The sequence below is a fragment of the Cylas formicarius genome, unplaced genomic scaffold, assembly GCF_029955315.1.
Source record: "Cylas formicarius isolate icCylForm1 unplaced genomic scaffold, icCylForm1.1 PGA_scaffold_2__14_contigs__length_35257938, whole genome shotgun sequence".
NCBI lineage: Eukaryota > Metazoa > Arthropoda > Insecta > Coleoptera > Brentidae > Cylas > Cylas formicarius.
Genome location: NW_026844319.1, coordinates 16,144,218 through 16,159,190, shown reverse-complemented (window position 1 = coordinate 16,159,190; position 14,973 = coordinate 16,144,218). Strand labels below are relative to the sequence as shown.

General features: G+C 33.8%; 1 protein-coding gene across 4 annotated transcripts in view; it reads right to left on the bottom strand.

Annotated features, from left to right (window-relative positions):
• LOC132698404 (uncharacterized) overlaps positions 1–14,973 on the bottom strand; it is a 125,781-nt gene that overhangs the window by 26,712 nt on the left and 84,096 nt on the right. For all 4 annotated transcript variants that reach the window (XM_060664441.1, XM_060664439.1, XM_060664443.1 and 1 more), the window contains one exon: positions 13,271–13,302. The gene's annotated coding sequence lies outside the window, so the exon portion shown is untranslated. The remainder of the gene's footprint in view (positions 1–13,270; positions 13,303–14,973) is intronic.

Below are 14,973 nucleotides of genomic sequence, written 5' to 3'. Positions count from 1 at the left end.
CTTTCTTTCGGTCACCAAAAGCTGGTTTCAGCCTCTGCTCTTTAAACAATATCATGGGTGGGATATCATTTTCTAATGCGTTTGCGTAGGTAACAATCGTACGATTTTCAGCGTGTTCTGAAGCAGCCAGGTGGAGTCACTTGTTCCTTTTTTGGCAATGACTGTCTGTTGCTACAGGGTTAGTCTGCATCCCTTTTCATTCATAGTGTAAACCTTTACCGGTTGATATTTGAAGCCATATTTTTCGAGAACATTATCAAGTTTTTGAAAATAGTCATTAACAATGAAGGGATTAATCTTCGTCGCCCTAGCAGAATTCATCGACTGTACCCTTGGTTGAAGGATGTCGCTTCATAAATACTTTATACCAGTCACATCCAGCAATTGTTGTCTCAATGCTGAAACGGCCAGAAATGCATTCATTTTCAACATACTTGAATACATTTCGTAGTAGTCCATTTGGTGTCAAGAGGAATCCTATGTCAGAAAATTTAATGATTTTCCGAACTAAATCAGTTTCTTGTACTTCAGTCAAGGTAGGCCTTACCCTTAGAATTCTTTTTGCAGCTCCGACTTCCAAATGGTTTCTCAGGGTACGACTTGGTTAAAAAAAAAATGTATAAAGAAATAAGTGGTGGGCAACAAGGCGCCACTGATATCTGTCTGGGCCTTAGTACCCAAATTGCTACGAATTCATGTTGAGGATATGTTAAATAAAAAAAATGGCTTAGTAACTGTATCAAGGTGTAAACTAAAACTTATTTATCTTAGAATTCTTGAACTGACCCTTTTTTTTTTGAAAAAACGCCACCGTTCAATCATAGATTTTTATAATCCCAACATGGCAAAACACTGAATGCTATCTGTCGAAAACTGTCGGACTTAATCGAGTATGCCGGTTTGCGTATTTAATTTGAGTAACAGACCAACACATAGATGGCGCCATAATACTTATAAATTTTTACAATGGGCCTTATTACCTGCGTGGGCCTTATTACCATCAGTGACTCGTTCAGTTACTATACAAATTATATTATTATATATTATCCTGTATACAAACACACAGTATTCTATAAATACAAGTCACCGTAAAAAATAATAAAAATATATCACAACCACTTAGTTAAAAGAAAACTATTTTCCAGCAAAATCCAGGTACAAAAATTGAGAAATAATGAAAAATAATATCCTAGTACTTATTTGCCATTAGCATTAACGTTAATGATAAATAAAAATAATACTCATTACTACCCGTTTCCCCATAAGTAAAATTTGACTCACAAAAAGGAGGATATTGGTCCCAGTATGCAGAGTATGCAGTCAATTGTACGTAGATTGGTTTGTACGAAAAAATTAATCAAAATTATGGGATGAACTAGTTACTCGAAAAACAACAAATTTGGTCCAATTGGTAAGTGACGTCATCCCCTCTTCAATATTATTGTCCGCATTCAAAGTGAGGCGGAGTGAGTGAACGTAACTGTAACGATCCCACACGGGATTATCCTTGATCGGCGAAATGTCTAAGGTCAGAGACGCCCCCGTATATAGACGCACTGCTGTCGTCATCGCGCTGCTCTCGATTGCAATGAAACATAATGGAAAAGTTTTGTATATTAAATATTGTTTGCGCAATTGCATATAGACACAAAGACGTCAAATAATGTTGCCTGAATAGTACAAAGTTATTAGATAACCCGGAACACACTACTCCTTCCTAGGGTTATAGAGCTTACAGTTCAGTTCAAAGGCTTTACTTACGATAAACATTATCGTCTGTAATACATTTAATGAATTAAAAATTTAAAACTTCAATTGCCTAATAACTTTAACGAATTGCTCAGTGTAAGATAGATAGATAATAATTTTAGTCGCGATACAACAAAATGATTTTCACATCTAAAATATAAGGATTGTAAAAATTGGAGTGCCTTAGACGGCAATGATTTGCCAGTAAATTTCACACATTAACCTGAATTTTGCGCCACCTTATTTTTAAACAGTCATCTCCACTGCCAAAATATTTAACGAGATCTTGACATATTTGCATTAAATATAGAACAAATGCTTAATTTTTTTGGATTTCTTGATATCGAAGAACTGATTGAACTCCAGTTTTGCTCTCAATCTACTGCGAAAATAACCATTATTTAAGTTCGTGTTACTGGTATGTGCTAGATGAAAACTAATGACATGACTAATGACATAATTCCTGTAAGAATCTCCATATATTAAATTAAATTCGTAACTATATGGGTTTCAGGAAAAAGGTTGCACGACATGTCCAAGTCGACCATTACTCCGGGTCACTCCATATATGGGCTTGGCTTTACTTAAATGGATTGGATCGGCAATAGTTGATTATTTCTTGAAAGTGATCTTAGAACAGTTCCACTGCTGCCTCACCCACATCTCAGTTACAAATTGTTTAAGAGGCCGGAACATTGTCAGTCTATTAATAGTAACGCGTAAATTCTGTGATTGTTCGTCAGTATTTCTGCTAAATCGACCGCACCTACTCTCGACTCCTGTAACGTTTCCTAGTCTTTGTTGTACTGTACATAGTAGGAAATATGAACAGCTAAAGCGGACGTAACATTGAGGAAAATGTACAGTAAATTATAACTAGATCCATACGCGATGCGGTTTTCAATTTGAAGTAATTTTTCTTTCAGTAACTAATAGGTAACTACTCCTATTCTTACAAAGAAAATCTTAACTCAATAACCCAAGATTTAATTGAACTATGAACGTGTTTTATAACCTTATAACATGGGACGATCAAAACGTGGTGAGATATTAGCACTAAGGCCATTTAATTTGGCAGCTCCAGAATATTAAACTTATTTATTATTTTGTTCGGCGACACCAATAACACTTTTCAGATGCTGACGACTGAATACTGCATCTCAAATATGGATTTGCTCATAATTTCAGGTGGTTCTCTAAAAAAAAACACTTAGACTTTACGTTAGACCTTTGGATGGGCGATCAATTTGTAACCTTCTTTTCACACTTTTTATGGTTTTTACTATTTATTACAGACTCACTTGGCAGCATAATAATATTATGTGCGTAGATTGTATTACAGTAGCTAAAAACTGTTAAAAAAGTAAAATAATTAATAACAAAGTATGGAAAATGCAGGATGTAGAAGAAAATATGAGAACTCTCTATGTACATAATTCTATTTACAATTTATATTCAAAATATTTTTTTTAAAAAAGCTTACGGTTTTCGAGAAAAATTCAAAAGTCCGAAAAATTTGAGTCATGACCTTGATTTACTATTTGAAGCTTACATGGGATCGGTGGGGACTGTTAACTCCTTTCTTGTAATGCCTAATTTGATCGTATTTTGTCTAGTGTTCGCGTTCAGCGGAAATAATCTATAATAATGCCGCCGCTCATATCGATAAAGTGTCTTGAACAGGCAAAACATAACAATTTGGAACGGCCTTGTCCGGTTGACATGCCTGAGAGGTAAGGAATTTGATATCTAGCTTACTGTAATTGATTTTTATAGGTTACCGCTACAAAAAAACAACCAGTGTGACACTTTTTTTTCAGCGCATTCCTACAAGAATTTTTATAAACAACCATTGCATAACCAAATGTGTAACGGCTTAACGAGCGATGGTTAATGTTACCCCACATTCCGCGGACCAGTGCAAATTATTAATATTAAATTATTTAAATCTACCAGCGAGGGAACGATAACGCGTATTTGTTGTTATAGAAATGTATAGAGACAATAATTACTCTCCACGCTAATTAGCGATGCCAAATATCTCGATTTTTGTGAAATTTGTGAAATTGTCTCTGTTTAAACGTCTCTTGGACAGCAGTTTTGCTTAACAGCATTAATTAAATACTGTGTGACATTATTATACCACTGTTTATGCGCACAATGGGTTCTCCTCTGCACATTATTCTGTGTGGTGGTGAACAAATTCTCACTATCCAAGAGATCTTCTTTTTCTTTCTAGTCCATTATCTTATGTCTTTTTTTTCCTGGAAATAGTCCGGTGAAAATAGGTATTTCAAATAACAAAAATTCCGACCATGTTGAATTCTGTTGAGTGTCAGTAGAAATAAATTGTCAAAACTGCCCATCCATCCAATTGCTGAAAAAGTCATCATCATTCTTGTCTAAAAGTCGCCAGTAAGGAGTGTACTTGGAGCGTCATTTAATGGCTTTCCTGGTGGGCATACTGTTCAAAGTTGAATTCAATAGCCATGTCTGCTTCGATTTTTTATTTTTTCTTCCTCTTTTTCGTGCCGGATGTTCATAAATCCTTTAAATGAAAATGAATCAACAGCAGTATCTTCATGAACATTCGAGCGAACTCTTTTTCTTCAGCCATTTGCCATTGCATCGCATCTTTTAATGTTCGCATTAATTAGAGGTTTCATTTCACAACTAACTGGGATAATTTCAGTCAAAGGTTCATTTCAAATGAAGCATAATGGTGACTATTTTTAGAAATATTATTTTAGATAAGTTACAGCAAACTAATCAATAAAAGAAATACCATAAGCATAGTGATAACGTCAAGAGACATCTTAGCCTAATGGATGCGGAGGAACACAATGAATGCAGATTCTGTCAAGAAGAGGAGGAAACAACCGCACACGTGCTATCTCCATATGGACAAATACCCAGAGTGCGTTTTAATCTGCTAGACATAACCAGACCAGAAATAACCAACTACACCAAGGTGAATAACTAAGGAGAAAGTCACAATAGAGCGTTTGAGTCGCAGTGCCGGAGAGACCAATTGCTAACTATTTCAAATTTGACTCTACGTTGCCAAATGGACAATCAACGCTATGCGCGTATAAGTAACTGACTAAATTCAAAAAACCAAAAATTTTTACCACACTGTCGAGACTTTTGGCAAATTACTTTTATTGATCTCTATCAAAATCCAGCTCTGTCGGACTTTTTTATTTGGTTACTATTTCTATTTCCAATTTTACCGGTTTACAGGGGACATAGGTTCTTGTTTTTAAATTTCTTCTATGCGTCATCGCGATGTTTCAAAATTAAAATATTGACAGAGGTCCCATATAAACGAATAAAGACATTTTCTGGAGTATGCATCTCTATATTTAATGTTCGCATTGACCTTAAAGAGGAAGATATTTCTAACGTTAAATCATAGTTTCAGGTGTGTGTGATCTTTTCATGTATTCACGTTGCACGGTGCCGGCAGACCAGACACCTCGCATAGTTTCGCATGCATCCACGCAAATGCTTCGACAAAAACGCGAGTAAAACATTCACTTCTTTGTATAATAAGTGTGTTAGGCGGATGCCCAATTGTTACGGCAACGAATTGTATTAATTACAAGGCACGATACGCAGCCGGCAACGCTCGTAGCAATCATCGATTATTTGCGCTCGAAATCTGAAACCTAGCTTATCATTACTTGAATTAAGTGCAATCTAAAGTCTAAACGAAACCTAACACAAAAGAAGCAGTCGTCGCGTCCTGCAGGGTTATTGTTAACAATAGGTGGCCAGTGACGGGTGTGCTGTCTGAAGAATATTTTTCTCGGAAGATATATCAATAAATGATATCTTGTATGTTATGCACTCTGTAGTGGAACTGTATATAGTAAAATATAAGCAAACGTAATAAAATCTTTTAATGTTCTCGATCGGTACTCCTCCAGTCATCATGGGTTCCTTTTAAATATGCGGGGAACCGAACGGACCAGTCAATAATATTTACATATAATGGAGTACAAATTAATACAACAAAGTATATTTCCTCTCTTGTGCTTAAAATAGATAAAAGCTTAAGTAAATACTGCTATGCACTGAGGGTAATTGCTAGGAATGTGAGCAGTTTTGTAGTGATTTTTTGTCGGCTGGTTCCTTTCGTTTTTCGTTTAATCTAGACTTCGATATGAACTTCTGTTTTGGGGTAACTCCTCCGATTTTGGCAGGGTTTTCCTTGTACAAAACAACTGTATACGTCTTATCTTTCAAATGAGCTAGTGCGACAGCTGTAGACCTGTTTTTATGGAAAATTGTATTTTAACACTGCTCTAATGTATGTCTTTAAAAACCCAGATCTCAAGACTGTTGCAGGATTACAAAGTACAATAATTTCCCAGAAATTCTCCGTGAATAAAACGATATATCAAATTTAAGATAATATATTGCATTTTTTTAATGTGTATATACGTGCATGTTGTTGTAAAGGGTGTTTTTTTTCGATGTATAGAAATTTAAGTTGGAATTACTGTTCAAGATGGCGACCGATTTAACAGCTGTCAAGTGATTTATTCTCAGTATGGTTTGGCAATTCATCATGAATAGACTCAAGCCTGAACAACGCTTGCAAATAGTGCAATTTTATTTCGAAAATAATGGTTCTGTGCGGAATACGTATCGCGCACCACGACCATTTTATCGTCGATAAAATCGCCCATCAGAGCACTTAATTCGATTAACCATGGAACGTTTTTGCGCCACGTTTACTCTTATTGATAACTCGCATCCCCAGAGACGCCCTACGGTGCGTACAGAAGAAGCTATTGCTGCTGTAGAGCGTAGCATTGAGGAAGACCCGAATGAGTCCATCCGCGATCGAACACAGGAATTGGATCTGTGTCCATCCACTTTATGGAAGATTTTGCGGAAGGATCTTGGTTTACGTGCTTACAAAATCCAACTCGTGCAAAAATTGAAGCCAAACGATCATCAAGTTAGGCGTAGATTTGTCGAATGGGCCTAAAACGAGATTGCCGTTGTTCCCGATTTTCATAAGCGAATTTTGTTTAGCGATGAAGCGCACTTCTGGTTGAATGGCTACATCAACAAACAAAACTGCCGCATTTGGCGCGAAGCTAATCCTCAAGTGTATGTCGAAACACAGTTGCATCCAGAAAAACTGACTGTTTGGTGCGCTTTATGGGCTGGTGGAACCATTGGTCCGTACTTCTTTAAAAACGATGATGGCCAGAACGTTACAGTCAATGGTGATCGGTATAGAACTATCATTACTAACTCTTTCGTTCCTGAATTGAATGACCATGATGTCCAGGAGATGTGGTTTCAACAAGACGGCGCAACATGTCACACAGCTCGTGCCACAATCGATTTATTGAAAGACACGTTTGGTGACCGCCTAATTTCACATTTTGGACCTGTGAATTGGCCTCCGAAATCTTTAACACCGTTAGACTACTTTCTGTGGGGCTATATAAAGTCATTAGTCTATACGGATAAGCCACAAATGCTTGACCATTTGGAAAACAACATTCGCCGTGTTATTGCCGATATACGGCCACAAATGTTAGAAAAAGTCATCGAAAATTGAACGTCCAGATTGGACTACATCCATGTCAGCCGTGACGGTCATATGCCAGAAATCATATTTAAAATGTAATGCCACAAGATTATCTTTCGGATAAATAAAATTCATGTCAATCGAATAATCCGTCGTTGTTTTATTGCAACTTAAAGTTCTATACATCGAAAAAAAACACCCCTTATATACAGATGACCGTTTACAGATGCTCTGCATTTTTTCCCTTTTTTAAGACTTATTTTTATTATTCTATTAACTATTATTATTAACAATTATTATTGTTCTCCTTATTCTCTTCTGTTCTCCGTATTTATTTATCTATCTCTTTATCTATTGCGGATAGAAATATTGTGGAGAAATATATTTGATTAAGATCAATGACAGAAATTAGAAAAAACATTATTACTTACAATTTTTTTTTTGTTTTTTTTTGCTTATTCATTATTAGTTTCTGTCTAAATTAGTAGATGTATAGACTGCTATTAAAAAGAAATGTAAATATTCTAGAATGTTTAAAAGTAGATTTAATTCTTTCTTAACTTTATCAAGGAATATAAGAACTGTTTTACGTAGAACTGTACCAGATTTGTTAAGTAAATTGGATCATATTTCATTTAGCTGTAATATTAGTAAAAATGTAAGTACATCATTTATAAAACCGATCGGTCTGGAAAATATTGGTCAAATAGCAAGAAAATAAAAATCAAGAATATACATAACAGTAGGATTCGCGGAATTTCAAACAGTATTACCAAAAAATATAAACTCATCTGTTATCTGGATCTTCAAAAATATTTCATTTAGCAATAAGTAGTGCACTGGTGAACTTTCTAACCGTAAAAAACCGGCATGGTTTTTTTAGGAAAAGTCAACGCAAGCCGCAATATTTTTCACAAAGTTATCAAATACCAGAAAATGGTGACTCTGTCCTGGAAATGAAACTTATTATACAACAATTGAAGTAGCATGGTACAAGGAACAATGCAAAAAAGGTTAATATCGCATTTGAGGATTAGGAAGCAGGTTGTAACAGTAACAATAGATAACACATGAATGTACCTATTGCGCAAGCGAGCAAATTGACGTCAACCATTTTTATATTGTTTGTTACCGATTTAAACCTGTTTCTTTAATGATGAGAACAAACACATTGTTAAACATACAGATGATACCAAATTAATTATTTTAAGTAAAGCGTTACCAAATAAATCAATTATCAATAAAAATAAGATCCAGATACTTGTTTTTAGGACAAAGCAATTGATCGAAATCACACCATTACACATGGAGTTTCAAGACAAATTGAAATCATAGACGAACTCATATTAACGAATGCCTTGATTGGTCATACAATATAAACAACTTCACAAAAAACAACTCTATTCGCATTACTGCCAGGTAGTCCTTGTGCCAAATAAAACGATCCACTAAACGGACTGGTGGAAAGGTTTCTTGGACTCTCCTGAAGATTAAAATATTATAATTTTGTTGATACAGGGTGTTCCAACAGTATCCCTCACGACATCAAATTTGTTACCTTGAACGAAACATCCTATATATTTCGACATTTTTGGATTCCTTGGTTAAAATAAAGATCACTTTCTTAAGAAATTCCTATTCAAAGTTTGCATAGTTTAGGCAGAAAATGGGGTTATGTGTTTTTTTTTCATATTTTGATTGCCACATATAAAATTGTGTTATAACTAAGGAGATGATGCACTACTCAATCAGGTTATACAGGGTGTCCCAAATAGGTGGTGCGATTTTGGCGAATTCGATTAACAAAATCTCAAGATATTCAAATATTTCTATTTCAAACAACTGAAATGTCAAAGTTTGTTTTTTACCCCAATGCGTCAAAAAAAAGGCTTGTGATGTCACAGCCAACTACATTTTTAAATATTTTGATATTTCTTTGTTGTTTTGATGCCAGATAAAACGAACATTTTGAGAGGAACATTTTTATCTAAACTTTATGGAATTGTTGAACCCTTTTAAGTTAACTTTTTGTTTTATAGATTTATTTACTCAAATTTGTTACCTTGTTAGTTAGCCTATAAACTTTAATTATTTATTTTTGTTATTAGGTATTTTCAATCAAGCTAGATAATTAACTACTTTATGTTTCTTTAAATATGAGTTTTGAAGTTTTATCAAATCTGTAATAGTGTGTAGTATACACTCGTTTTTTTTTTTTAATTTCTACGTATTAATTGACACCCTGTATTGTTAGCAATAGGTTTTATTAGCGTATCTTGAGTATTATATCTTTAAAAGAAGTAGTATCATGTCTTTGCCATTTAAAAAATGCCTAATATTGCCAAAAAGTGACCTAATGTGGGCAGCTTAAAATTCAACAAGAATTTATACGGGCGTTATCTTAAATATCGAATATCTCAAAAGATAAGTAAAATTTAAATAAAAATAAATTAGAAACTTATTTATTGTCCTAAAATTGAATTTGAATAAAAATATACGGAGTTACATTTGAAAATCTATTGAGATTTTGTTCATTAAATTCGCCAAAACGGCACCACCTATTGGAGACACCCTGTATAAGCTGAGGAGCATCTGTCAAACTGATTGAGTAGAGCATCATCTTCTTAGTCTGTGGTTAAATTTTCGTTGCAATACACTATAATTATAAATTATAATATCTTAAATCTTTAGAAGAATTCTAGAAAATTTTGCACGAAACTTTTTTCGTATCTCCTATTGCTTCCAGATCGTATAATGGATAGTTTTATTTGGATAGTTTTATTTGGCACACGAATCAGCAAGCATTTAGAAACCTACACAAACTTCAAATATGTCTTTAGATATGCCATGATCATATATTCGGGAAGAGACAACTTAATACAAAATAATTTTGCAACACAAAAAAAAGTATCTAGACTGCAAACAACGAATACTGAATAGTCGAGAAAACGTCACTCTATAGGGAAAGAAGTAATACCATAAGAAATAGTTGTATGCGGAAAAAAATTATACTGGGTGCTAGACAGGGAAATAAATATAAGCAGAATGGAAGAAAGGAGGTTCGTAAAGAGGTAATCACCAATGGGTGCAATGCGGCGACTTCCACAAAATAGGTGAAGCGTGCAATAAGTGTTGTAGATCTATATTTAAAATTTTTAAAAGTGATTTAATAGTGTTTAAAATTTAAGAGTAAGAATCTGTCTGATTATAAGGCTAAAGAGGGCTATACTACAAAGTTCACAGATAGACTTACATTTAACGGGAAATCACCCACCAAATTAATGCTCTCCCAATAAGCTAGAAACATATTAGTTCACAGTTGAGAAAACTTTTGTAAACTGTTATTCTGGTAGACTTTTCACGATCCAAGTCCTGAAGTGCAACATTCCAACCCCTGATGATCTATCTCCACAACAACTTTGATGGGGTGATCTATATCGTGCCAACTTAATGTTTGGAATGTAACTTGGAATATATTTAACTTATTTGGTCGCTAGTCGGTAACGCGTAATTGATGAAAACTCATTTAATTGGATAAATATCTAATCCTATTAGACGTATACGCCACATTACCGTATAATCGCGATATTTCAAAATATTTCTCACCTGAGCCGCCATTAATCTATCCGACGGTGCGGAGTTAATTTTCATAATTTTCGATAAACCACAGCATTTATTTTCGTGTCTATAAATAGTGCGTTATGCAACTTTTGTATAACAGGTTCGCATACAGTCTAAAAGTACGTGTGTTGCGGATTATCATTAAAAATAATTATGCCGTCTTCTCGTACTTGTTTGCTTGTTAAAACGAAACGGAATAACTGAGATCATAGAAAATAGCTTAAGTAAGAACTGAGATTAGAGAACACATGGCAACAGAAAAAGAAATCGCGGTAGACTAATTATTAACGTGCCGACAAAGCCCTTTTCGTGAGTGCCGAAGTTTTGAATTCATCTTGTCTTTTGAATGTCCGAAATAGATAATTTTGACATAGGCACAGAGTTAATTAAAATAGGAATTAAGTCACCATTCGGTATCAGTTTGGTTCTCTCCGAAATCCCAAAATTATTAGACGCGAAATAAAACCAAATTTTAAAAGAAGAATTTTCGCTTCAGATTCATATTGACCGTCATGCATTCCCCACACATGACAGTGCACATCTATCTTCCGTTCGAGCTCTCTTAATGAAGTTACTAATAAATGATTATTTATTTTTACAAAGAGGTAGGAACCCTCCCTTTCCGCATTTCTGGCACATTACCGTGGAATAAAGCCAATCCCGTAGAACAAGAAGAAAAAATGCTGAAAAAAAGAAAACCATATAGTTGAAAATGGAGGGGTATTTGTTGTGGTAATTTATAATACATAGTAGCTTTACTGGTATCTAGTGAAATTATAGTGGTAATATTAGATCCTTCAAGGAAATTTGGAGGTATGTAGGGGAAACTTGGTGGTAGACAGTCGTTCAAAAAACTTCTTTCTGATTCTGAAGAAACTTAGACACCTTTTTTACTTGGCTAAAGTAAATAATTAGTATACTTGCTATGCACCTCTTAATTGGATAGAAGATGGACCTTTTTCATTTAAAAGAGTTCATATTATTAAAACTGAAGAGTGACAAAACATCACTTTTCAGGATTGCATAGATTTTTTTGAATTTGTTGTTAAAGCAAAAGTTGTTTAGATGATTGTTTTTTTTTTATCAATCTTTATTAGATGTATTTTAACATATCCAGACTATATTCCCGAATTTATGAAAATTTTGTTAGGTTGATAATTATTTAAAAAGTTTTTTTTGCTTCCCGATAGTTATTAATTTAATAGTAATATTTAGTTGTAATTCTTGAATTTATTTCTAGTATAAGTTATAATTTACTGTGCACAGATCCACTACTGATATCTGCTGATTATGTATGTCCCGAACATCATCATCAATCATAATGGCATATGAGACTACTCCGTTGATCTTTTTTGTTTTTGAATTATTTTTATAATGTTGTTTTCACAAGTATCACCCTGTATTTTTATTTTGTTGTTGACAGAGCCTTTCCGGCTCAATATGATGATGTAAATGCTATTCGAAATGAACAAAGCGAGTACATTTTTCTCGCAGCAAAATAAAAACACGATTTAAAAGGAGAGGTCCTTGTCAAGATTGGCAAGAATGCATTTTGGAAATTAGTTTTAAGAGGTGTTCTGAACACAATGGAATATGTTAACGCACCCCTTATGGTTTTCAAGTTCCAAAACCGTTGAGATGCATGCTGTTAAAAATGTTGTTGTTAAAGAAGCATTTACATATTCTCGAGAGAAATTTGGCGAAAATATAATGTGCTAACGATAGTGTTTCGCATAAATCGACTGTGTCAGGTTTAAAAATAGCCCAATTAAAATACCACAGTTATTATATTTTCAAAATAGGAGACGTTGATAGACGAATATCACCGGATGACATATTTTTATTAGACTTTTTTCGGTCATTTGGGGACACTTTATAAATTAACTGGCTAAAATATTATGCCTATCAACAATGTCGGGCAAGTGATGATTTACTCTCAAATTTTCCATATTGTCAGCAATGAAATGTCGCTATCTAACCTAAAATTTTTCTTTGTGTTAAATTATTTATAAATAATTAAATTAATAAAACCATACAAGAAATTGGTAAAACATATATTATGAATTCAAGACTTTATTAGTTATTTATTGCGTATGTGTGGGATCCTGTAGAATTCATCAGTATGCTCGAAAGGATTACCACAAACCACCAAACAGGAAGATGTTGATGTGTGATGATCATCTTATATAACTCGTTGTGCAAAAACATTGTATCAGATTTACTTTGAGTTAGACGAATACAATAATACCAATACACTAAAAAACTAAACTATATTCGCAAAAAAAGAGTATTAAATTTGACGTGTTAATGTGACATAAACTGGGTTTAGTCGCCAACTCTTACCTTGCACCAATGCGATTTTCTTCTCTCCGGTTCTGAAAAAAAAAATTAAATAAATTAGTTTCTAAACTAAAAATTGAAGCAATTCTCTGTTGTTAAATAGAAGCAATCTTTGTTCTTACGCTGCTGTTTACCTTTTACATCGTTTAATTATTATATATTTGATAATAGTAAGCCTTTAATCGAAAACTAATTGCATATTAAAAGTGTAATATTGAAAATCGCAATTACTATTAATTCAAGCTTATGACCCATAAATTATCGCCGTTGATGGATTTATAACTCACTACAATCAAGATAGGCGTGATTAAATTGAGTTCTGATTGGGCCTCCGTGTACAAAAACTAGCTCGATTCGCCATTTTTATCATAATAAATATTCCGTTTACTATGGCAGTTAATTTGTTTTTTAGATTATGGCGGAAGATATTAGGCTGAGTAAAGTGTGATCGATTCTAGCCACTTGATTTCCAATTCTGAATTTTTTTGTTGAGAAAAGCGTTGTCTTTCATATGCAAAATCTTGCCCTTGCCATTTTAATTAGAGACAAGTTTAACACACATAGCATAATGGCTAATTTAAAAATTATGACACATATATCGCGAAAGTTGTTTCAATTATTCAACACTCGTTGCTGTTTAAAATTGGAATATCGGATCATATATGTGTGCGTGTCTTGTAAAACGCCCGGTGTACAATCGGCATTTAATATGTACGTTGAATGCGGAATTATTTAATTACAACATGGAATTACTTTGAACGAATGTTTGAACTGTCGAATACTATTTATAAGCGAGATTTTAAACGACCAAAAATGCATGTAAAAGCGCGAGAAAAGTATATTGGGTGCAGGAAGCGTGAAGTTTGGTGCAATCGTACTGAACGCACCACTAAGAAAGTGCCCTTTTACCGTCAGACGTCCTAGATGGGGGGCCCATTGCTCTTCCAATTATTCATTAAAGATATAGAAAAAATTCCTAAACCGATTAACATTGGCCTATCTACTGTAACATCACTTTCATTTATTTGACGCCTATTCTGAACAACTACCTCGAAAATTAATGTCTAGCGAAATCTAACTTTTTTGGATCATTTTTTCATTTTCCTTCCAAACTGAACAATCCTGTCCTGTTGACATAGTGTCTAAATAAACTTATCTAGGCATTCTCTCCACTTCCTTTTCAATTTTTAGAGAGGTGACAGAAATCTAATCCAATTTTTAAAAGAGTTTTTTCACTTTTTAACCGCCTCTGTCTCTAATTTATCTTTTAGTGTCCTCAAAATAGTCCGATATTTTCTCATTAAAATTTACAAAATGGAACTATAAAACTATTCGAATTGGATATTGTCATTGCGAAAATTTCAACATACGTGAATTTTTACTTACTATCGCACAACCTCAACGGAAGAATACTTTAAATGTTGTAACCATATGTACATTGACTGAGCACAAGAAGCACCATCTTTGTATTGTTTGTTTTTACTTAACCCACACCGATAATCATTTTAAAATTAAAATTTAAAATTCTCAAGTAAATTTTTCCGTTTTTAATAGACATTATCTCTAAACTTTTGGCCGTAAGTGCTTCATATGCCTTCTTGCAATTTTACAGTCGGTACAATCTTTAAATCGCCTCTACTTAATTTAACACCTAAAAATGCTAAAGTCTTGTTAATCTCAGATTTTTCCCTGTTTTCCTTTATTAC